The sequence below is a fragment of the Oryctolagus cuniculus genome, chromosome 9, assembly GCF_964237555.1.
Source record: "Oryctolagus cuniculus chromosome 9, mOryCun1.1, whole genome shotgun sequence".
NCBI lineage: Eukaryota > Metazoa > Chordata > Mammalia > Lagomorpha > Leporidae > Oryctolagus > Oryctolagus cuniculus.
The window spans coordinates 99500404-99523819 of record NC_091440.1 but is presented as its reverse complement, the minus strand read 5'-3'; the positions used below and the strand labels follow the sequence as shown (position 1 = coordinate 99523819).

At 46.7% G+C, this 23416-nt stretch overlaps 1 protein-coding gene and 1 long non-coding RNA gene across 6 annotated transcripts in view; one reads left to right on the top strand and one right to left on the bottom strand.

Moving 5' to 3' along the window:
• Positions 1-17459, bottom strand: part of ADIPOR2 (adiponectin receptor 2) — a 104613-nt gene extending 87154 nt beyond the window's left edge. Inside the window, exons 1-2 of one of the 5 annotated variants that reach the window (XM_070049276.1) lie at positions 17321-17451; positions 16159-16306 (exon numbers count right to left, since the gene is read on the bottom strand). The gene's annotated coding sequence lies outside the window, so the exon portion shown is untranslated. Of the gene's footprint in view, positions 1-946; positions 1238-3256; positions 3564-16158; positions 16307-17320 lie in introns of those variants that run through there. The other 4 variants (XM_017343434.3, XM_017343435.3, XM_002712774.5 and 1 more) reach the window with 4 other exon arrangements.
• Positions 17460-17678: 219 nt separating this feature from the next.
• Positions 17679-22625, top strand: LOC138843851 (uncharacterized). The gene is made up of 2 exons (XR_011378954.1): positions 17679-17896; positions 22041-22625. It is a non-coding gene; the product is annotated as an uncharacterized lncRNA (long non-coding RNA).
• The last annotated feature ends 791 nt before the right edge of the window (positions 22626-23416 follow it).

The following is a 23416-nucleotide window of genomic DNA, read 5'->3' as shown; positions in this document are numbered from 1 at the left end:
TCCAGGCTCCCAGCTTCTGCCTGGACCATACCTGCCTACCAGGCTGTTGTATGCATTTGGGGGAGTAAACAAGCAGATGGAAGATCTCTCTTTCCCCTGCTCCCCACCCTGCCTTTCAAATAAAATAAAGAAAAAAAGAAAGGATAAGAATATCTCCCCTCAAAAACTAACGCGGTAAATTGAACAAATTCATTTGTAACATTTCACTAGGAAGTTTTAAGATCATGTAATTGTAAATGCTTTAACAGATTTCTTTTTTAAGTGGCGTATGACAATGACAATAATATAAACTTGAAAACTCCAAACCAATCAACAAAATAAAAGATCATTCCACTAAAAATAATACTACTAACAAGCTGCTAGGATATCACCGTAGTCTACAAAATCCCAGTTGGATTACTCAACTATTTCTACCAAAATTCACTAGGATCGTCTAAAGTTGTCAAACTCCAGAGGCAAACGTTTAAATCAAGGTCAGAATCAGAAGCCACGAGAAGAGGGGACAAGTATCGGTTTCCAATTCAAACTCCCTCACAGACCCCTAAAAAACTGATGTGTAACCTTGTTATCACCGATTTCAAAAGTGAGAGAAGGCGAGGAAGACCTTGCCAGCCCGGCCGCTGCAAAAGTAGCTACTAAGCACAACCGTCCGCAGCCGGCCACCAAATTCCTAGAAGTGACACAGGAGACGGACGCCGGGAGAGGGCAGGCGGACTGTCTCCGCGGGCAGGGGCACCCGACGGTGACAGAGCCCAGAGGGCCGGCGGGAGAAGCCAAGCTCCGCCGACAGCGGCTGCAGGGAGGGAGACCCAGGCCCCTCACGCTGGCCCAGGCGCCGCCGCACACGGTGCGGGCGGCAGGTGCGAGCTGGAGAGCCCAGTCGAGGACTGGGACGAGCGCGCGCGCTCCGGGCCGCGCCGGGGACACTCGCCCCCTCAGCCCTCACCTTCCCCGACCCCGGGCTCTCCCTCCGCGCTCGGGAAACGGCGCTCACACTCGAGACGCTCACCCGGAGCTCGTCTCCACCTGGCCGCACGTCTCGGACTTCTCGGGAACCACAGCTGAGGGGAAGGGGGAGGAGGGGGGAACGGAGGAGGGAGGGGTCCAGCCCGGTGTAACCACTGCCGCTGCCGCCGCCGCGATATCTCGTCTGGACCGTGCCCGCGCTGCCGCGACCGCCGCCGCCGCCGCGTCTCTCCGCCCCCGCGACCGCACGTCGCCGTGACGCGCATCGCACGAGGAGTTTCGAACCAATAAGACAGCACCCCGTGCGCAGCCGCGCTGGCCCAAACCGGAAGCTGGCCCTTTGGCGGTTCGAAAGGCCGGGTGCATGTTGGGAGTTGTGGTTTGGCCAAGCTTACTCGACGGAAACAGTCCTGGCGTCGAAGGACCGAGGAAGGGCACCGCGCCCGCGCTAGCGCGGCTGTTGGTAGTTCTTTCCTCCCACCTAAAAGGGAGCTGCGGAGGAGGCGTCGCCCTGGCTCGCGGACGCTTTTCCCGGTCTCTATGGATACGGGCTACACACCTTGGGGAGTAGCCAAAATTTAGGGATTAGGCTGCAAAGTGTGTTTTTGCCAACGGCCGGTTCAAAATTCGAAAGCGTTAGCCCAAAATAATAGCGATTGCCTTCTATTACTTTGTTAACGTGTTATGAGTTGTGCTCCACTCACTCGTATAATTGACAATATACGTATAATTCAGAACACATTTTTAAATGGTTTTAATGGAAAGGTAGATCAGAAACTACTTAAGCGTTTATTGTGTCCGCTTCTCCAGAATGCGTGATTTTCTACAAGTGAGCTTTAAATTGAGTTCTAACTCAGAAACCAAGAACAGGTATGGTTATACACATATTCTAGAAAAGTGTAGGAGTTGATCTCTCTAGAAAGACAGTTTTTCACATTCAGTTTTAGAAGGAATTTATCATACGATGAAGGATCAAAAGCCTTACTTATCAAAACTTGTTATCAATTAAAGAAGAGCCTTAAGTTTTAGAGAAAGCTTATGCCCATTCTCACAAGAGAAATGAACCAGTGCTGGAAAAGGCTTCATGGGTCTCACATCAAAGGAACTGGAGTCACACATGAGGGCAAAAAAAGAGGGCTCTTCAGTCTGGAAATGTAGACTGAAGAAGTGGTTAAGGTTTCCAAAATCACAGGGCATGGACAAGATGGTCTTGACACAGAACTAAGATCCACTTATTTAAGCTTGAGGTAAAATTGGTATAAAGAAAAACTATAGAAACTAATTCCCTTCAAGGGGAAGTTTACCATGAAAATATAAATTGCCTTTTTAAGGTTTCCCTAATTTGTGAAAGACTTCTATGTTTCCAAGTAAAGACACAAAGTGTTTGAGATTGAAATCAAGGAAGGCAATTGTTCACTCACAGAATACAGCCATTTGGGGATTGTGAATTTAACCCATTGTGCCAACTCACAAAGGGCAAAAAAATGAGAAGAACGAGATTCTCAGGCTTAATACAGGATCTGCTGAAGATGACAAAGTTGTAGAAAAGAAAGATAATTTTCAAAAAAAAATTCTTCTAATAATCCAAGCATTTCCTGTATCCCTCTCACTTAATGATTCCACTTTGACAAAATAAAGGGCTTTATGTTAAGAAGCTACTTCTGAGGGCCGGCGCCACCTGCAGCCTCCACCTGCAGCCCCAGCCACCCATATGGGTGTCGGTTCCAGGTCCGGCTGCTCCACTTCCAAACCAGCTCCCTGCTAATGCACCTGGGAAAGCAGAGGAATTTGGCCCAAGTGGTTGGGCCCCTGCACCCACATAGGAGACCCAGATGAAACTCTTGCCTCCTGGCTTCAGACTGGACCAGCCCTGGCTGGTGCAGCCATTTGGGGAGTGAACCAGCAGATGGAAGATCTTTCTCTCTCCCACTCTGCCTTTCCCTCTCTGTAACTCATTCAAATAAAAGCAGCAGCAGCAGCTACCTCTGGAACAGCCCTCCATGTAAGAGAACCTGATCCTTGTCCCACCAAGCTTAACACCTTGTGCTCTCCTTGATCTCATCCCCAGACCACTGCTGCCACTCCTAATGTTCATAGAATGAGCAAACAAGCCACATCCTTTCCTCAAAATGCTTGCCCTTCTCAGCTAGTGAAGCTACTGGCACCCTTTCCAACCCGAGCCCCACCTCCATGGCTCACTTCATCCTTTATATCATCTCTGAATGACCTATTAAATCTTCCAAAGTAGTTTTTTCAGAGCCCCCTCCCTGATGGTACTTCGGCTACTAACCTTCATATATTGTCTTCTGACCAGCTGCCTAGCACTCAAGTGGAATTCGGTAAAATTCCATATCCTCCAGCGTCAGCTGTGGGTCTTGAGACCCTCTGTCTTCTCCATTCTTACGGTGGCACACTTCGTCACAGGAGGGTGCGGTCCTTCATCTTCTGCTGCGCCAAGATTTCCTCCCACCCCTCCCCGCCCCCCATGCTAGTCACCAGTGATCCGACAGAGCCCCAGGCCACAGCTAGTCTGCTGTGACCATCTCTGCAGCTGTCAGCTATTGTTGACGGGGACGCATCACTGGGTGAGCAACTTTCATGATCCAGTTGTGGCCCCAGTGATGTTACAATCTGCTGCTGACCTGATGACACAGGGACAGACTTGACTTCCATTGTGATACGTAAGGCAATAGCCAATGAGAATTGAGGATGTTTCTAAAACTACAAGCACATAAAGTTGTGGCTTTCAGATTCTAAAAGGGGAAAAATGCTCTAGACCTCATTGTGAACTTGAGTTCACCACTAGTTTTGTCTCTTCTCCAATTAAGGAAAAGAGAATAATTTTGTTTATTATTTTTCTAATCAGAACAATTGCTATTCTTAAGAAGGGAAAAAAGACAACTTGCTAATGAAAACAAAATTAGTAGTCTTTTCCCTCTGAAGTCCCACAAAGGGAAATTAACAGCTTCATTATTACAGAAGTGTTAACACCAGCCTAAACTCCATTTTTCTGCTTGAGTATTTGTCAGCCTTTAAAATAAACACATAGAACTAAGGGGGAAATCTGGACAGTATAGAAGTTAGACCATAAAAAGATAAACCAAGGAATGTCAAGTCAGGCCTCAGGATTGTCTCACATGCATTCTTTTTTTTAAGATTTATTTATTTATTTATGCCACAGTGACAGAAAGAGAGAAAGAGAGAGAGTGGTGGGGGGGCGGGGTGGAGAGAGCTTCCATCTGTCAATTCACTCCCTAAATGGTAGCCACCCAGGGGCTGAGCCAGGCCAAAGCCAGGTGCCATGGATGTTAAACAGTCAGATCCAGCCAGCTAATTGGGATTCAATGGTCTTCCCTGCTTTGAAAACAGTTGTCTTATGATCTGTGTGACAAAACTAGAGGGAAATACTTAAATATCTGCATTCCATCTTAATTAAAAAGGTAAGCACTGATATCGAAGAGCTATATTAAGACAACATGAATGTTAGATTTGAAAGCTGACAATCAATGCATTTTTTTAAACACCTAGAAAAACTTAACACACTAAATTCCCATTTGTGCCAAGTGGTAGTCGTGTTTAAAACTGAGGATAAAGAGCAGCATAAACACTCTCGTAATTACATAAATTACATTCACAGATCCTCAAACACAGGCCAGGTAACATAGCCCTGGGGAATGAAGCTGATGAGTCACTGTTCAGGTAGGGCCCATGCATCAGTTCTTGTTCAGCTTTGATCTCGTCTGTAAAATAAAGATGTCAGCAAAGGCCCGTTTTACATGGGCAGAAAGGATCCCCCCAACTTGATGAATGTCCTTGCCCATGGGCAGAGGAGGAGGATGGGCAAGTAAGGAGATACCATCTGTATCTGTAATATTTCCTTTCTTCTATATGAAAGTTATATAGCAAAGAGCAAAATGTTGAACATTTATGAATCCTGGACAATATGTACATGGTATGGGAACATCTGAGCTTTTATTGTAGTTGATAAAAACTACATAAATCAGTAAATAAAGCTGCTATGAACATTCATGTACATATCTTTAGGAGGATATGTGTTTTCATTTCTTATGGGTAAATAACTAGGGGCAAATAGCTGGGTCATATAGTTTATGTTTAACTTTATGAGAAACTGTCAAATTGTTTTCCCAACATGGCTGTACCAGTTTACACTCCGACCAGCAAAGAATGATGTTTCAAGTTGCTCCACATCCTTGTCAACACTTGGTATTGTCAAACTTTTTTGTTTTAGCTATTCTAGTGTGTATTTAAATGGTATCTCATTGCAACTTTAATTTTAATTTTGTATTTTCTTCTCTCAAGATTTTTATTTATTTGTTCGGTTCACAGGCAGAGTGACAGAGAGAGATAGAGACAAAGAGGTCTTCCATCTGCTGGTTCATTGGAATGGCAACAATGGCTGGGGCTCGTCCAGGCAAAGCTAGGAGTCTGGAAGTCCATCTGGGTCTCCTATGTGGGTGGAAAGTCCCAAATACTTGAACCATCTTCTGCTTTCCCAGACACATTAGCAGGAAGGTGCCTGGGAGGCTGAGCAGCCAGGACTAGAACCAATGCTCAGCTATGAGATGCCAGCATTGCAAACAGTAGCTTAACAAACTGTGCCACAATGCCAGCCCCTTATATTTTCTTTTGTGATGTGTCTATTCAAATATCTGTCCCATTTTTAAAAACTGTGTTGTGGGACCAGCGCTGTGGTGTAGCGGGTAAAGCCACCACCTGTATTGTCAGCATCCCATATGGGCACCAGTTCAAGTCCCAGCTGCTCCACTTCCAATCCAGCTCTCTGCTATGGCCTGGGAAAGCAGTAGAAGATGGCCCAAATCCTTGGGCCCCTGCACCTGTGTGAGAGACCCGGAAGAAGATCCTGGTTCCTGGCTTTGGGTTGGTGCAGCTCCAGCTGTTGCAATCATTTGGGGAGTGAACCAGCAAATGAAAGATCTCTCTCTCTCTCTCTCTCTCTCTCTCTCTCCCTGCCTCTACCTCTCTGTAACTCTGCCTTTCAAATAAATAAATAAATCTTTTTAAAAAACTGAGTTGTTTTCTTCTCATTAAGTTATAATAATTATTTAAATATTCTTGGATACATGTGTTTTGCCAAAATAAAAGAAAGCAAATGCAATTTTAAGAACTCCAATATTACATAATATTTCACAGTTATAAAGGGTTGTTTCCATTCAATCTCATTTGCTGTGAGCATAGAAAGAGAAACACAAAAAATGTTCATTACATTAAAAATATAGGGTAATAAAAATGTGTTAGTATTGAAAAACAGGAAGTAGAGATGAAATCAATATAGAAAAATGTTGTTTAATAAGTAATGTAGAAACACCTGTTAATTAAAATTCTGTCAGCTTTTTATTAAGGAAAAATTCAAGACAGCATCTGTTACACTCAGTGACTGCTTAAGCCTTCACCCACACACACAAAACTGTGAGTCAGAAAAAGAGCATTTTATTTGTTATGCCAAAATTTAAAATCCGTGAAGAAGTTTGTTAACTTTGAAATATCTTGATGATGTACAGCTCACCTCCAACATTCGGACCAGGTTCTCAGGGTAATTTGACAAGAATTCTTTCATCAAGTTACTTTGAATGAGTTCCTGAGACCTCGGGGCTGCAATACGGTGAAGTGACAGTTTGCCGAAGTAAGCGCCAAGAACTGGCAGGCATTTGCTGCAGAGGGGACAGACTGAGGTGCAGCCAGATTCCAATGGCTGTGACTGTCTGATAGTCACCAGAGGTAGGAAGGCAGCATCTGGGGGGTTCTTCTCACTTTGTTTCTCGGATTTATTTTTCCTTTTCTGTTGGTTTCAGTGAGAATTATAAGCAAAACTGAGTACGAGAAGGGAGCTGTAGCAAAAAGATATAATTCTCACCCATAACTGCTCAGACTAGCGGCCAGCATTGTGGAACAGTGGCATCCCATATTGGAGTACTAGTTCAAGTCCCAACTGTTCTGCTGCCCATCCAGCACACCGCAAATGTGTGCAAAGGCAGCAGAGGATGCTCCAAGTACTTGGGTCCTTCCACCCACATAGGAGCCCTCAACAGAGTTCCTGGCTCCTGGCATCAACCTGGCCCAGACCTGGCTACTATTGTGGCTACTTGTGGAGTAAACAAGTAAATAGAATCAATCTCTCTCTCTCTCCCCTCTGTTGTTCTGCCTTTCAAATAAATAAATAAACCTCTTTTCACAAATATTTAATTAAAAATAATGACAAAAAGGGGGAAATGTTAATTACCAGGATTTGATCAACATATGTTGCATATGTATATTGAAATACACTGTTCTCCACAAAAAAATGCAATTGTTATTAAAATATTTTAATGTTTTTTGAAAAAGATTATTTAGTTTATTTGAAAGGCAGAGTGCCAGAGAGGGTGAGACAGAAAGAGAAAGAAATCTTCCATCCACTGGTTCACTAGCCAAATGGCTGCAACAATCGCAGCTGGGCCAGGCAGAAGCCAGGAACTCCATCTCCCACAGGGTGGCAGGGGCCCAAGCACTTAGACCATCTTCTGCTGCCTTCCCAGGCATATTAGCAAGGAGGTGAATTGGAAGTGGGACAGCCAGAACTCCAGCGCTCCAATATGGGATGCTGGCTTTGCAGGCAAAATGGCTTAACTTGCTGCACCACAATGTTGGCCCTTTAATATTTTTTTTTCTTTTTTTTTTTTTTTTTTTTTTTTTTGACAGGCAGAGTGGACAGTGAGAGAGAGACAGAGAGAAAGGTCTTCCTTTGCCGTTGGTTCACCCTCCAATGGCCGCCGCTGCAGCCGGCGCACCGCGCTGATCCGATGGCAGGAGCCAGGATCCAGGTGCTTTTCCTGGTCTCCCATGGGGTGCAGGGCCCAAGCACCTGGGCCATCCTCCACTGCACTCCCTGGCCATAGCAGAGAGCTGGCCTGGAAGAGGGGCAACCGGGACAGAATCCGGCGCCCCGACCGGGACTAGAACCCGGTGTGCCGGCGCCGCAAGGTGGAGGATTAGCCTTTTGAGCCACGGCACCGGCTCGGCCCTTTAATATTTTAAAAAGTAAATAAATATAAAAGGGAAAAAAATTTTAAAAGATTCATGGTGAACCAACATGTAAAAATAAAAAAAAATAAGCAAAATGAAAAAAGAATGTTGATTCCCAGCTCTTCAAGAAGACAAAAGTAGCAACAGTCATGCAGAAAGAGCCTTGGCCACATGTAGCCATTCAGCGCACAAACTGTGCTTGATGTGTGCCCCAAGGACAAGGTACTGGGAAGTTCCCCATTCAAAGCACAGAGCAGGCTGCAGGTGTCCGGGGCATCTCCAAAGCTAGTCTGCCATGCCCACATGCTTCCCAAACAGTAGGTGAAGCTACAATGTTGCAAGAGTCGTGTTGTGCCACTCACAGCAAGGCAGCCAGGAACTCATCTCTCTCCTTCCTTCCTAATTTTTTTTTAACAAGAAAGATGCTTTGTTTAAAAACATTTTTTTTAGATAAAGACAGAGCTCCCATCTCTTGATTTCACTCTCCAAATGCATGGAAGGACTGAAAACTGCTACCTAAATTTAAATTTGCAGATGCTGCCCTCATCCTCTACCAAACCCATGTAATGAGTTGAATCCTTAAAGACTGAACCAGAAAAACAGAGTGGAAGCTATATCAACAAGGAATGTAGGTGGTGGGCATCTGGCCTAACAGTTAGGACACCTGCTTCCCATGTCAGAGCGTCTGTGTTTGAGTCTCAGTTCCACCGTCCATTCCAGCGTCCTGCCGTTGCAGACTCTGGGAGGCAGCAGCGATGGCTCGAGGAATTGAACCCTTGCTACCGTGCGGAAGCCCTGGATTGCAGACATTTGGGGAATGAACTAGCAAGTGGAGCAAGCTCTCTCAGAAGAAAACAAAACAAAAAGGAAGAAATGCTGATTCCCAGACACTATTCCAGGGATTCTGGTCCATTAATTCTCCAGAAATCAGGTTTTTACCAGGCATATTCCAGAGATGCTGATCTGTGAGCTGCACGCAGGCCTGGCTTCCTGGGCAAATGACCCATGCAGTCGTGCAGCACCCCGGATCAAGAGCACCCTGTGCTTGGTTTGACACCATCTTGAAATTCTTAATAGCACTTTTTCAAAGATCATTTATTTATTTGAAAGGCAGAGTTATAGATAGGCAGAAGCAGAGAGAGAGACAGGTCTTCCATCTGCTGGTTCAGTCCCCAGATGGCTGCAACGGTCAGAAGCCAGGAGCCAGGAGCTTCTTGCAGGTCTCCCACACAGGTGCAGAGTCCCTAGGACCTGAGCCATCTTCCACTGCTTTCCCAGGCCATAGCAGAGAGCTTGATTGGAAGTGGAACAGCTGGGACTTGAACCTGTGTCCATGTGGGATGCTGGAACCGCAGGCAGTGGCTTTACCCACTATGCCACAACGCCGGCCCTCTAGTAGCATTTCTTAATGAATGAGGTTTCCAGTATTTATTTCATAATAACATGAACAAAAAAGGCCCCTCATTTTCATGTTATACAGGGCCCTATCATTTATGTAGCAGATCCTGTCCCCATAGGCCACAAAACTGAAATGGTCACTGGACATACTGAAAATACCAAGGGAATTATCCGTGGATCTAAGGGATTGTAGGAAAGTATCTAAATAAAATCTCTTTTCACAATTTCTACTTGGCACGTTCAGATCAGGGACCCCTGAGAGGCCTGGTTTCCAGAAAGAGAGCCCGGGAAGAAAACCAGCTGTTGATGCAGGAACTGGCAATTATTTGTGCAATGAAGGGAAAATGAAAAAAAAAAAAAAAAATACACACCCCAAAAGCCATACATGAAAAAGGAAAATCACTCTCAGGTATTTGAGGGGAAGCAAAATTGACCCAATAAAGGTGATCAGATAACTTGAAATTCAATTATTTAAAGAAAACTTTAATCCTTAAAAACTAGAAAAAGTTGAAGATCATTGTAATGAATTCTAATTGATGTAATTCTGCTAAAGCTTTCAGTAGTAGAGATCAGTGGGTGGAGAGAGAGACTTTAAAAGTCTTTTGTGGTGCAGCAGATTAAGCTGCTACCTGTGACGCCGGCATCCCATATGTGCACCGGTTCAATTCCCAGCTGCTCCACTTCTGATCCAGCTCCCTGCTAATGCACCTGGAAAAGCAGCATACAATGGCCTGTGCCACCCATATGGGAGACCCAGATGAAGTTCTGGGCTCCTGGCTTTGGACCTGGACCAGCCTTGGCTGTTGCAGCCATTTGGAGAGTATGGAACATCAATTCTTTCTCTCTCTCTCTCTCTCTCTCTCTCTCTCTCTCTCTTTCTCTTTCTCTCTCTCCTTCTCTCTCTATCCCTCTCTCCTTCTCTCCCCCACCTTTCCTCTCTCTCTGTAACTCTGCCTTTCAAATAAGTAAATAAATCTTAAGAAGAAAGAAAGAGGGGCCAGCATTGTGGCATAGCAAGTAGGCCGCTGCCTGTGTCACTGGTATCCCATGTGAGCACCTGTTAGAGCTTTTTAAAATTTTTTTTAAAAACTCCAATGATTCCCAGCTCCCTGCCAATGTGGTTGGGAAAGCAGCAGAGGATAACCCAAGCCCTTGGGCCCCTGCACACACATGGGAGACCGGGAGGAAGCTCCTGGCTCCTAGCTTTGGACCAGCTCAGCTCTAGCCATTGTAGCCATTTGGGGAGTGAACCAGCAGATGGAAGCCCTCTCTCTGTCTCTCTCTGTTTCTATGTAACTCTGCCTTTCAAATAAATAAATCTTAAAAAAAAAAAAAAAAGAAGAAGACAACGATGAAAAAGAAGAGGAGGAGGATGAGAGAGAGAGAGAGAGAGAGAGGAAGGAAAGAAGGAAGGAAGGAAGGAAGGAAGGAAGGAAGGAAGGAAGGAAGGAAGGAAGGAAGGAAGGAAGGAAACTGAGTCTCTCAGGTTGTCTTGGTGTTCTGTGGGAGAACTGGGAGAGATGAGCTTTAGGACATCAAAAGCTCCCATGTCCCCATTCATTATTTATCACTGGTGGAGCATCAAGAGTGCACATTCCATGGTGTGAAAAATAAAACAATGACAATGAGTCAGTTCATCTCAAGCTGGAAAATAGAATCAGTGTTCAAACTGCTTTAGCCACCATGATTCAACTTAAACATGTTCATCTCTGAATCCAGTCAGACCACTCAGAGAGGCTGGCCGGCCATGAACTGGAACAACACGGAAAAGCTCCGTGATTAGTTTTACCTGAAATGATCAGCTGGTTATTCAACATTTTTTGTGGCTGTTCATTTTCTTCCGTGGCATCAGGCAGGCACAGGTCATGCTGATTTTCACCATCATTATCATCAATAGTAATAGCATATATATATAACATTTATTATGTGCTGGGCATTTTCTGAGTTACTTATACACATTAACTCATGTTACCAACAACCCCATGACATAATACTATTGTTGTCCCCATTTCACAGGTGAGTAAACTGAGGCACACAGAAGTTAAGTGATTTGATTAAGGTCACACAGCTGTTAAACAGTAGAGTCAGAATCCAAACACAGAGAGTGGGACTCTAATATCCAAGCACTTAACCACTAGTCTATTATGCAAAGGATACTATTATGGGAGCTTAATTAAGCTAGGCAGACAGATCTGCTCTTAACTTTTTTGGATTATAGATTCATTTGAGCATGTATAACTTTCAGAAAAATAAATATGTGTGCCAAATATTTACAAGTTCACAGAGGACTACCTTTTCTCAAGACCATCCATTTTCCTTTATGACTTGATTCTTGGTTAAGAATTCCTACTACAGGGAGCAGGCGCTGTGGTGCAGCGTGTTAAAGCCCTGACCTGAAGCGCCAACATCCCATATGGGTGCCAGTTCGAGACCTGGCTGCTCCACTACCAATCCAGCTCTCTGCTATGGCCTGGGATAGCAGTAGAAGATGGCCCAAGTCCTTGGGCCCCTGCACCCACATGGGAGACCCAGAAGAAGCTCCTGGCTCCTGGCTTCGGATTGGCTTAGCGCCAGCCATTGAAACCATCTGGGGAGTGGACCAACAGATGGAAGACCTCTCCCTGTCTCTACCTCTCTCGCTGTAACTCTGTCTTTCAAATAAATAAAATAAATCTTTAAAAAAAAAAAAAATTCCTGGGCCGGCGCCATGGCTCAATAGGCTAATCCTCCACCTTGCAGCGCCGGCACACCGGGTTCTAGTCCCGGTCGGGGCGCCGGATTCTGTCCCGGTTGCCCCTCTTCCAGGCCAGCTCTCTGCTATGGCCAGGGAGTGCAGTGGAGGATGGCCCAGGTGCTTGGGCCCTGCACCCCATGGGAGACCAGGAAAAGCACCTGGATCCTGGCTCCTGCCATCGGATCAGCGTGGTGCGCCGGCTGCAGCGGCGGCCATTGGAGGGTGAACCAACGGCAAAGGAAGACCTTTCTCTCTCTGTCTCTCTCTCTCACTGTCCACTCTGCCTGTCAAAAAAAAAAAAAAAAATTCCTACTGCTGGTATTAGTTGCTTAGCACTGTCAATCTCCAAATTTCTTTTATATATATATAGAGAGAGAGAGAACAAGAGACAGAGAGACAGAGATCTTCCATCCACTGGTTCATTCTCCAAATGGCCGCAATGGCCAGGCAGAAGCCAGCAGATTCTTCAGGTCTCTCACATGGGTAGCAGAGGCCTAAGCACTTGGGCCAACCTATGCTGCTTTTCCCAGGCTGTTAGCAGGGAGCTGGATTGGAAGTGGAGCAGCCAGGATTGAAATGGGTGTTCATTTTGGATGCCGGTGCTGCAGGCAGCAACTTTACTTACTACACCACAACACCAGCACCAATCTCCAAATTCCTTTCTTCCTTTCTTCCTTCTTCCTTCCTTCCTTCCTTCCTTCCTTGCTTATTTATTTATATGTCAAATTTGGAGATTGGAGCCGGTGCTGAGCTTAGCGGGTAAAGCTACCACCTGCAGTGCAGCCATCCCATATGGGCACCAATTCAAGTCCCGGCTGCTCCACTTCCGATGCAGCTCTCTGCTATGCCCTGGGAAAGCAGTAGAAGATGGCCCAAGTCCTTGGGCTCCTGCACCCACATAGAAGACCCCGAAAAAGCTCCTGGCTCTTGGCTTCGGATCAGCGCAGCTTTGGCTGTTGCATTTCCTGATTTAGGAAGGTATATTATGCTTAGACATGATTTTGTATGTACTTGGTCTGTATTGGCCACTTGGGCAAAGAGAAGTGGCCAAAAGCTCATATACTGAGCAACCATTTCTTTCTTTCTTTTTTAAGATTTACTTATTTATTTGAAAGTCAGAGTTACACACAGACAGAAGGAAAGGCAGAGAGAGGAGAGAGAGACTGAGAGAGAGAGAGAGAGAGAGAAAGAAAGAGAGAGAGACTGAGAGAGAGAGAGATCTTCCATCTGCTGGTTCACTCCTCAAATGGCCACAATGGCCGGAGCTGTGCCGATATACTCTGGTATATTATAAGTTATTCTCATATAGTTCCTGTGTGTGAGTCTCCTTTTCCAAGATTGTCATGGTTTGTATTTCTTTTTTTTTTTTTAAGATTTATTTATTTGAAAGGTGATGATGAGAGAGAGAGAGAGAGGGAGAGCGAGAGAGATCTTCCATCCACTGGTTCACTGTCCTGAGCAATGATTTTAGAAGATCTTATTAATAGAAGGAAACAACAGGAGACCACTTAGAGCTATTTTAGCTCAGGCTAAAAAGAGTTGTGCACACTCTATGGAATGATGGATGTGGATCTATCGGTTTTATTCTGCTTTACCTAGTTTACTACTGTTTTTCAAACAGCACTAATGCGTGCTTTTCAAGCCAGATCAAAGGGAGACTTTAGCTGGCTCAAGAGGCTAATTAGCAGGCAGCCTATAAACAGCATGTGACTTAATTAGGGGACATGAGCAAATCTCTGAGAGTTCCTAACGCACTCCACTGGGAAGCAACTTAGCTCTAGAGAACGCTGTCTTATGTATGTATTGGCGTCTTCTCTCAGCCGCAGTTTGGTTAATAACTACAATTATGCTTTGGTCATTTCAATAGCTCAGAGTCTTTGTCAGACCTTACCTGTATTATGTACTTTTGTACCTTATTGGACAACTGCAGTGAGCTCCTAACTGGCCGCCCTGCCATCCATCTCACCACCCTCCAATCCAGTCTGTCTGCTGCAGCCATGACTAACTTTCAAAATGAGTTAAGTTCAAAACCTCGAAAGGCTCTCAAGTCTAAATTCCCTTAAGCTGAAAGCCAAAGTCCTCCACAATCTGTCCCTAACAGACTCTTCCAGAAATTTGCTCACATTACTCCTTATACCACGTACTGTGCTCCAGCCAATTCAACTACTGACCGATTCCATAATATGTCTTTTGCTTTCTGTCTCTGTCCTCCCTGCCTTAGGAATCCTTTGCTTCCTCCTAGTCCACTAAGAAGTCCTTCCTAATACTGCAACTAAAATTGGGCAATTTTACCCACCCTATTAAAAGCTAATTAATGGGGCCGGCGCCATGGCTCACTAGGCTAATCCTCCGCCTTGCGGCGCCGGCACACCAGGTTCTAGTCCCAGTCAGGGCGCCGGATTCTGTCCCGGTTGCCCCTCTTCCAGGCCAGCTCTCTGCTGTGGCCCGGGAATGCAGTGGAGGATGGCCCAAGTGCTTGGGCCCTGCACCCCATGAGAGACCTGGAGAAGCACCTGGCTCCTGGTTTCAGATCAGCGCGATGCGCCAGCCGCAGCGCGCTAGCCACGGCGGCCATTGGAGGGTGAACCAACGGCAAAGGAAGACCTTTCTCTTTGTCTCTCTCTCTCTCACTGTCCACTCTGCCTATCAAAAATAAAAAAAAATTTAAAAAAGCTAATTAATAATTCTTATGGCATGTGTATTTTACCACAGTTGTTTTCAACGAAAATACTTGCCCAGAGTAGACTTCAAATTTGGCATATTGGGAGACCAGATGACCTGAAGATTCTCCTGCTACAAACACCTAAAGCTGACGAATAAACTCAGTAAGTTTTCTTTTTGATCATTCTGAACACTCAAGAGAAAAAGTGAAATTGCCAGATGCAAGAACCAGAAAAGGAACCCAGCCCACTGAGGTGTGAGTGAAAGCGTGAGATAGAGAACAGAGAGCAGAAAAACCCTTCCCTGAAGAATTTTGTGCCTGTGCCTTCTATGCTTATGATTGAGGCTATAAAATAAGCATCTTAAAATCATAAAATATCTAAAAGTAGAGAACCAAGACAGAAGAAGAACCAGTGAAAGAAGATCAGGTAGAAATGCAAAGCAGACTTCTAGAAATCATAAATGAGTGCATGGTGAATACATGACACTGTAGACTGGGAACAGCTGAAGAGAAAATTAGTGGCCTGGATGGATTTATTCAGAAGGCAGCCCAGAGTGAGAGAGAAGAAACAGAGATTCAAAGACAAAGAGGATAATACATTTAGTGTAACTCTAATAGATGAGCCAAAATGGAAAAGAGAGAGAAAATACACTTGATCTTAGCCAAAAGGCCGAGAAGCGATGAGAGAAAGAATAGAATGGAGGATAGTCATTCAAAGAGATGAACGGGGGGCTGGCACTGTGATGTAGCAGGTAAAGCCGCCGCCTCCAGTGCTGGCATCCCATAGGGCGCCAGTTCGAGTCCTAGCTGCTCCACTTCCAATCCAGCTCTCTGCTATGGCCTGGGAAAGCAGTAGAAGATGGCTCAAGTCCTTGGGCCCCTGCACCCGCATAAGAGACCCAGATGAAGCTCCTGGCTCCTGGCTTCGGATTGGCACAGCTCCGGCCATTGCAACCAATTGGAGAGTGAATCAGCGGATGGAAGACCTCTCTCTGCTTAACTCAGTCTTTCAAATAAATAAAAATAAATATTTAAAAACGAACAACAAAAAACAAAGAGATGAGCAATGGTAATTTTCCAGAATTGAGGGAAGATGCAAATCTTTGGATTCAAGAATCATAATGAATGCCACACAGAATAAACAAAAGAAAATTCACACCTGGACACATCATAGTGTAACAGTGGGAGACAAAAGAGTTGCAATTAGATGCAGTGATAAAGGCTCAGAGATAATAAGCCCAAAGATAAGTGCTGAGAGACAAAACACATTATCTAGAATTCTATATTCAGACAAATTCTCACTCAGGAGTGCAGACACAGTAGCAGGCATTTGGTGTAGAAGTCCAGACATGTGTCCCACCTTGGAGTGCTTGGATTCAATTCGAAGGTCCACCTCCTGGCTCTGGGAGGCACTGGGGATGACTCGACTTATGGGGTTCCTGCCACCCATGTGAGAGCACTGGACTGTGTTCGTGCTTCCTGTCCTGGCCCTGGCCCAGCCTGGGCCACTGTGGGTATTTAAAGAAGGAGTCAGCAAGCAGGAGCACTCTCCCTATCTCTATCTCTCTGGCTATCATGGAAAAATAAATGAATTTTAAAAAAAGACATTTTCAATCAACTGAAGACTAGGAAAGTTCAACATTCAGATCCTTTCTGAAAAGCAACAACAACTAAATAACTAAAGTGTTTACTTCTAGAAAAGTAAAATGCAAGAAACAATGGTAAGTGTTTTGATCTGTCGCAGGTGGGAATGCTAATTTGTATAACTGCCTTGGACAGCAGTCTGGATTACCAAGTGCTGTTAAGTATACACATATCCTATGAGTCCAATATTCCATGCTACATATAAAACAACTGCAGAGGGTGGCTAGAGGACCAGCACTGGGCAGCCAGGCCTCACAAGCTCTAGTCACAATAGAAACCAGGGCCCAGGCAGGGAGGCCAAGAAAAGCCCAGCCCCACAGAGTCATTGCGAGCAAAGCCAGCAGAAATTCCAGGCTCCGGGCACCTGAGTTACAACATGGGACTTAACACTGAAGTTCCTGATGCACATGGCCCCGGCCAGAGCCCAGTAGAAACATGGAGCTCTGTGAACGTATGGTTTTAAGAACTAGAAAAAGCAACGGAGGAACAAGGATGTCTGCTTAGCTGTATTGTTATAGTTTTAAATTTTCATTTTACCTACTTGTTTTAATTTGAATGGCAGAGAGACGTACAACCCAGCAGACAAACAGAGCCCCCATTTGCTGGTTCACTCCCCAGACTGCAACAGCAAGGGCTGGGCCAGGGTGGGAGCCAGGAGCCAGGAACTAAATCCAGGTCCCCAGTGGGGGTGGTGGGGTACAAGAGAAGGCTGTGTGTGGGTGGCTCCTCCGAGGGGAGGAACTCCTTGCCTCCGTCCCCAAGGAAACCACACAGAGCTCAGGCACTCCCTTCCTGCCACACTTTCCTTCCTCCTTGGGAGCCTGTAGCCTCCACCCTCCCATTCTTGCCCTTGGAAAGGGGTTGATGGTAGCACTCACCACTCTCAGTTCCTGCAGAAAAGGGGCAGGTTCGAATGTGGAGGAAGCAAGGATGGCCGCTGGTCTGAGTGTCCACAACTCTTTCGTATGCCACCAGGAAGAAGCAGATATGGTAGGGGGTTCTATGGTCGAGGGAAGGGCTGTATCCCAGCAACAGCTGGTGATGTCTCCAGTAACTTATTTGAGTTTATCTGAGGGTGGTGACACAGCGTGTGGAGGATTCAAATTGTGCCCGAGCCCAGCACCACTTTGAGCCCTGGCTCCTCCCTAAGTGCCAGGCAGATAAGCTGCAACTGAAATAGAAGGCTGTATCTGGCAGGACTGGCCAATCGATCTCAGGTTTCACCCTTCTCTTCCAGCTGAGTCTCAGCAGTTCAACAGGCAGTCACGCTGCCATGCAGCCTCAGGTGCTGCCCCAGGTGCTGCCCTCGTGGTGCCTGGCTGGGTCCAGGGGGACAGTTCCCTGCTGGGGCGGACTGGACTCCTCTCATCGGTGGAGGCCATATGGGGTGACTTGGCCACAGGACATCTTGGCTCTCATCCAGACTGCTATTTCCAAAGCAAGAATACAACACAGTGAGTTGGGGCAAGCAGAGCTGGGCTCTTGCTACAGAGAGTTTCACCAGTTCTTGGCCACGGTAGTGCAACTGCAGTATCTTGTCCAGATACCAGACTCCCTCTGGCCTAGTTCTCTTCCAAGTCCAAAGACCAGGACACTCCCTACAGCCTGCAGCTTGAGATAGGCTCGTTTTCATGAGTAATGACATTGTCTTTGGAGAGAAACCCAGCTAGACTTCCAGCCGAAAGGTCAAGAAGCAGTGAAATCCGCCTTCCACAGGAGCTCAGCCAGGGGTGGCTTTGTGGGGAAGGGGTTGGGCAAAGGGTTCCTTTGTGGTTTGCAAGTCGTTGAGTTGACTTTGTTTTGTTTCAGCATGTATTACTCATAAAATGGTATGTCTGTCCAAAGGTTGAAGTTGTGCAGTATGCCTGTGTGTTTGTGTTTCCGTGTATGTATTTGTGTTTGTGTGCTTGTGTATGTGTGTCTCTCTATATATCTCTATCCATGTGTGCATTTTTGTACGTGGGCATGTATTTGTATGTGAGTGTGTATGTGTGTGTTTGTGGGCTCTCACAATTGCAGCTTTTCTCCTCTCCTGGTTGCCCAGAAAACAGAAAAGGATTTATTGGCTATTTCTACCATGTAAGAAAGAAGTCTGACACTGCTTTTACCACCTTAGAGTTCTCTGTGTTTTCAGTTGGTTCCATTGTGGGTTTTTTTTTTTATTTCTTTTTTAAAAATTTATTTTATTTGAAGGACAGAGTGACAAAGAGAGGGAGAGAGAGAAAAGGAGATCTTCCATCCCCTAGTTCACTCCCAAAATGGGTGCAATACCAGGGCTGGGCCAGGCCAAAGCAAGGAACCAGGAGCTCCATCCAGGTCTCCCACGTGGGTGCAGGGGCCCAAGCACTTGAGTCATCTGCTGCTTTCCCAGGTGCATTAGCAGGGCACTGGAACGGAAGTGGAGCAGCTGGGACTCGAACTAGCACTCTGATTTGGAACGTTGGTGTTCCAGGCAGCAGTTTAACCCATGGTGCCACAACACCTGCCCCTAATTTGTTTTTCTAATTGACATTTTAAAATTGTCCATATCTAGGGTCTCAAGTGATGTTTCAGTACACTCACAAGAGTGTTGTCAGTAGTCAGCTTCAGTGTCTAACCCTGGCCACAGCCCAAGGCTTCTGAGAGGGAAAAGAAGCCCATTCCTCCCTGAAACTTGAAGCAGTCCTGGCCGACTTCCACTCCCACACCTGTGCACAGAGTCCCCATTGCTCCTCGCCTCCTTGCACACAGTAGATGATCAAGGTTTTTAATCTTCACTCATCTGATGGATGAAAACATTTCTCTCAGAGTTTGAATGAGATTTAAAGCATCTTTTCAGGTATTTTTAAAGCCATGCAAATTTCTTTTGCAATTTCTTTTTCTTTTTTTTTTTTTTTTTAAGATTTTTATTTATTTATTTGACAGGTAGAGTTACAGACGGTGAGAGAGACAGAGAGAAAGGTCTTGCTTCTGTTGGTTCACTCCCCTAATGGCTGTTACTGCCAGAGCTGCACTGATCTGAAGCCAGGAGCCAGGTGCCTCCTCCTGGTCTCCCATGCAGGTGCAGGGGCCCAAGCACCTGGGCCATCCTCCACTGCCTTCCCAGGCCACAGCAGAGAGCTGGACTGGAAGAGGAGCAACCAGGACTAGAACCCGGCACCCATAAGGGATGCCGGCGCCGAAGGCAGAGGTTTAACCTAGGATGCCGGGCCACGGCACCGGCCCCCTTCTGCAATTTCTTAAGGTCCTTTGCCCAGTTTTCTTTGAGGATCTTATTAAATTTTTAATTGCTTATTTTCTAAATTTTATTTGTATATCTTCATTTTATTTGAAAGGTAGAGAGACAGAGAAACAAAGATCTCCCACCTGCTGGTTCACTCCTCAGATGCCTACAATATCCAGGGCTGGGCCAGGCCAAAGCCAGGAAACCTGAACTCTACCCAGGTCTCCCACATGGGTGGCAAGGACACACGTACTTGAGCCGTGGCCTGTTGCCTCCCAGGTGTGCACAGCAGGCAGCTGGGTCAGAAATGCAGGAGCCAGGATTCAAACCAGGTGCTCTGACACGGGACGTGGGTGTCCCAAGCGGGGACTTCACTGCTGTGCCACTGTGCAGCACACCCTCCCCCAGGCTTACCTACTATTAAGTACACTTTGCACGTGATGAAAATTCGGTCTTTGTCATGCTGTGCATGGTAAATTATATTTTGATTTCTCCATTTTTGCCACGTGGACAATTTTAATTTTAATCAATAAAAATTCACACTAAGGTTTTTAAGTGGTTTGTCCTGACTGCTGTCCCTTCCTTTCCTCTCTTTCTCTCTTCCCTTCCCATTTTCCCGAAATACTAAAATCCATCTGGTAACATCTGACCCAGAGCATACTTCAGCTTTCTGGGGCTAGGGTCAGAGCAGCAGCCAAAGCCTCCCCAGAGCTAATCCAGGCGAGCCTTAGAGACTCAGCCTAACCCCCCGGGCCCTTCACTCAACCTTGGCCTGCTGTTTATTTATAGGGCGTCCTAAATCTGCCCCGCGCTGATACTTCTGGCCTTCTTTCAGCCCCCGGGGGATTTCTGGGTCCCAGCTCGTCTGAGACTACCCCTGACCCATCTGACCTCCACCCTCGGTGCCAGGGCCAGCAGCAGCCACTCACTCCCCCACCCTCAGAGCCAGGTTGCTCATGGCAGCGGAGGGAGGAGAGGAGACAGGGACAGGGACGGAGTTCAGGTCAGGGCGGGAGGTCAGGGTTCTGCACACAGAGGAAGACAGAGAGACAGCACCAGCCCAGGGCTGTGTGGGCTTCTCTGAGTTGGCCTCTGCGTGTCCTTGAAAGGCCCACGCATCCCTCCTTCCCCCTTACCCTGGCCTCCACTTTGCAAGAGCAGAGCACAGGCAGCTGTCTCCACAGTCTCCGCCCATCCCCTCTCCCAGCACACATAGGGCTGCACAAAACATCACCATGTGGGTGTGGGGGATTCCAAAATCATGATTAATTATCATCGGCATAATTGTTATTCAATTAAGCCATATAATTAATATTAACAAATTAGTCTATATGCATATTATTAACATTTCAGACATAATTCTGAAAAGTTCCACTGCTCCTTAGCATGGCTGCGCCCTCCTAGATGCACTTCAGTCCTAAGTTCCCTCCCTTCTCCCCTCCTTCCTTCTTTTCCTCTTTTCTTTCTTCCTTCCCTCCCTTCCTCCCCGAAATGTTCACTGAGCTGCCAGCATGGCTCAGCTATGACCAGTCTGGCAGGTGCGGGAGCTGCCTGCAGTGAGCGCACAGGCTGGGGTCTGTCCGCCAGGGGCAGGGGCAGGGAGCAGTCCCACCTACAGCCTCCATCGGCCTCCAGTCAAATTGTGTCCTCAGAAAAAGAGTGGGACCCTGATGCCTGGGGACCTGAGCACCTTAATAAAGATGGAGATTTTGTGAGATCAAGTGCACCTGGGAAGAGGGAAGCCCCCTCCACCTGCACTTTCCGCCAGAGAAGTTGTGATCGGTGCCCTCAGCGCTGAGCTAAGGGGAAAAGACCTCTGGGGCTGCAAGGGACATAAAAGCTCCAGGCAATCATTTGTGCCTTCAGTTCTTCCCAGGTCTCCTGACTCCACCCTGTTTCCTAAACCAAAGATGGGGTGGGGGGTGGGGGAGGTGTAGTGACCCTGCTGCCAGAGAGGAGCACATCCAGCACCTGTGGCTGTCCTTTTGCACTGCAAAATGTCTCTTAGACACTGTGCCACTGACATCACCTCCAATTCTTTTCTTTTTTTAAAGATTTATTTATTTAATTGAAAGAGTTACACAAAGAGAGGAGAGGCAGAGAGAGAGAGAGAGGGAGAGAGAGATCTTCCAACTGTTGGTTCATTCCCTAGATGGCCACAGTGATCCCAGCTGGGCCAGGTAGAAGCCAGGAGCCAAGAACTCCATACAGGTCTCCCATATGGGTGTCAGGGCTCCAGGCACTCGGGCCATTCTCCGCTGCTTTCTCAGGGGTATTAGCTGGATCAGAAGCAGACCAGCTGGGGCTCGATCTGGCACTCCAATATGGGATGTTGGCATAACCTGCTGTGCCAAAATGCCAGCCTCTCACCTCCAGTTTTCTCTATTCATTTGCAGGTGCAGTGAGGAGTGTGAAACAATGGAGCAACTACTACATGCTAGAGTGTAGACCAGGCCTTGAGCAATGAAGACGTGAGGAAGAATGGTCCTTACCCCTAAAAAGCTTACAGAGGCAGGCATTTAGCCTCGTGGTTGAAGCACTTGTGTCCCACATCAGAACCTGCCTGGCTCTGGCTCCTGACTCCAGCTTCCTGCTAGTGCAGCCCTTGGAGGCAACAGCAATGGCTGAAGTAGTAGGGCTCCTGCCACTCACATGAGAGACATGGATTCAATTCCCAGCTCTGGATTTCAGCCCCAGTCCAGCGCCAGCCATAACAGGAATTTGGGATATGAACCAGCAGATAGGAGCTCTGTGTGTGTGTGTGTGTGCGTGTTCCTCTAAAGTAAATAAAATAATAGCTCATGGGGCGGGCATTTGGCACAGCAGTTAAGACAACACTTGGAACACCTGCATCCCGTATCAGAGAATCTTGTTTATGTCCTGGCTCCTCCACTCTGATCCCAAAGGCCATGTGGACTTAGCAAAAATAGCTAAGCTAAATCATAATATAAGCAATAAACTGGGAAAATATTTGCACTGCATGTCATGACGAAGAGCTAATTTTGGCCACGTGCAAAGTATACTTAGTAGTCGATAAGATGATGGCACAGTGTTTAAGTCACTGCTTGGGACGCCCATATTCTATGTCAGAGTGCGTGCTTTGAATCCTGGCTCTTCTACTTCCAACCCAGCTGCCTGCTGATGCATACCCTGGGAGGCGGCAAACCATGGCTCAGGTGTTTGGGCCCCTGCCGCCCATGTGGGAGCCATGGATAGAGTTGTGGGCTTCTGGATTTGGCCAGGCTGAGACCTGGATATTGTAGGAATTCAGGGAGTGAAGCAGCAGAGAGAAGATCTCTTTCTCTGCCCGTTTCAGACTCTCTGTGCCTTTCAAATAAAAGGAAACTAATTTTAAAAGCTCATGACTGCTCTCCTGCGTGCGATGAGGAAATCTCAACAAGAGATGAGCAAAGCACCACTCTGAGAACTTCTCGAATTCTTTCTTGCCTGGTGAGGGCTCTCAGGAAGGAAGAGGAAGTGGCAGACAGGCTTGGAGGGAGAGGGCAGAAGGTGCAGGAATTCAGGACCCTCCTGGCTTTGTTAGCTGATGCATACGGGTGTAGGGGACCCAGTACCTGGCCCATGCAGGAGGGTAGCCTGACTGCTGGCAGGTGGCAGGAGCCCTAGGCACATTCCCCACCCCCGACTTCTGCCAATCAGGTAAGCTGCTCCCCCAGGCCCACCTGGAAAGCTACTAGCCTACGTGACCTTCAAGCTGATTGGAGAAGCTCAGCAGCGCCAATATCGGCTCTATCCTATAGAATTCGTGTTG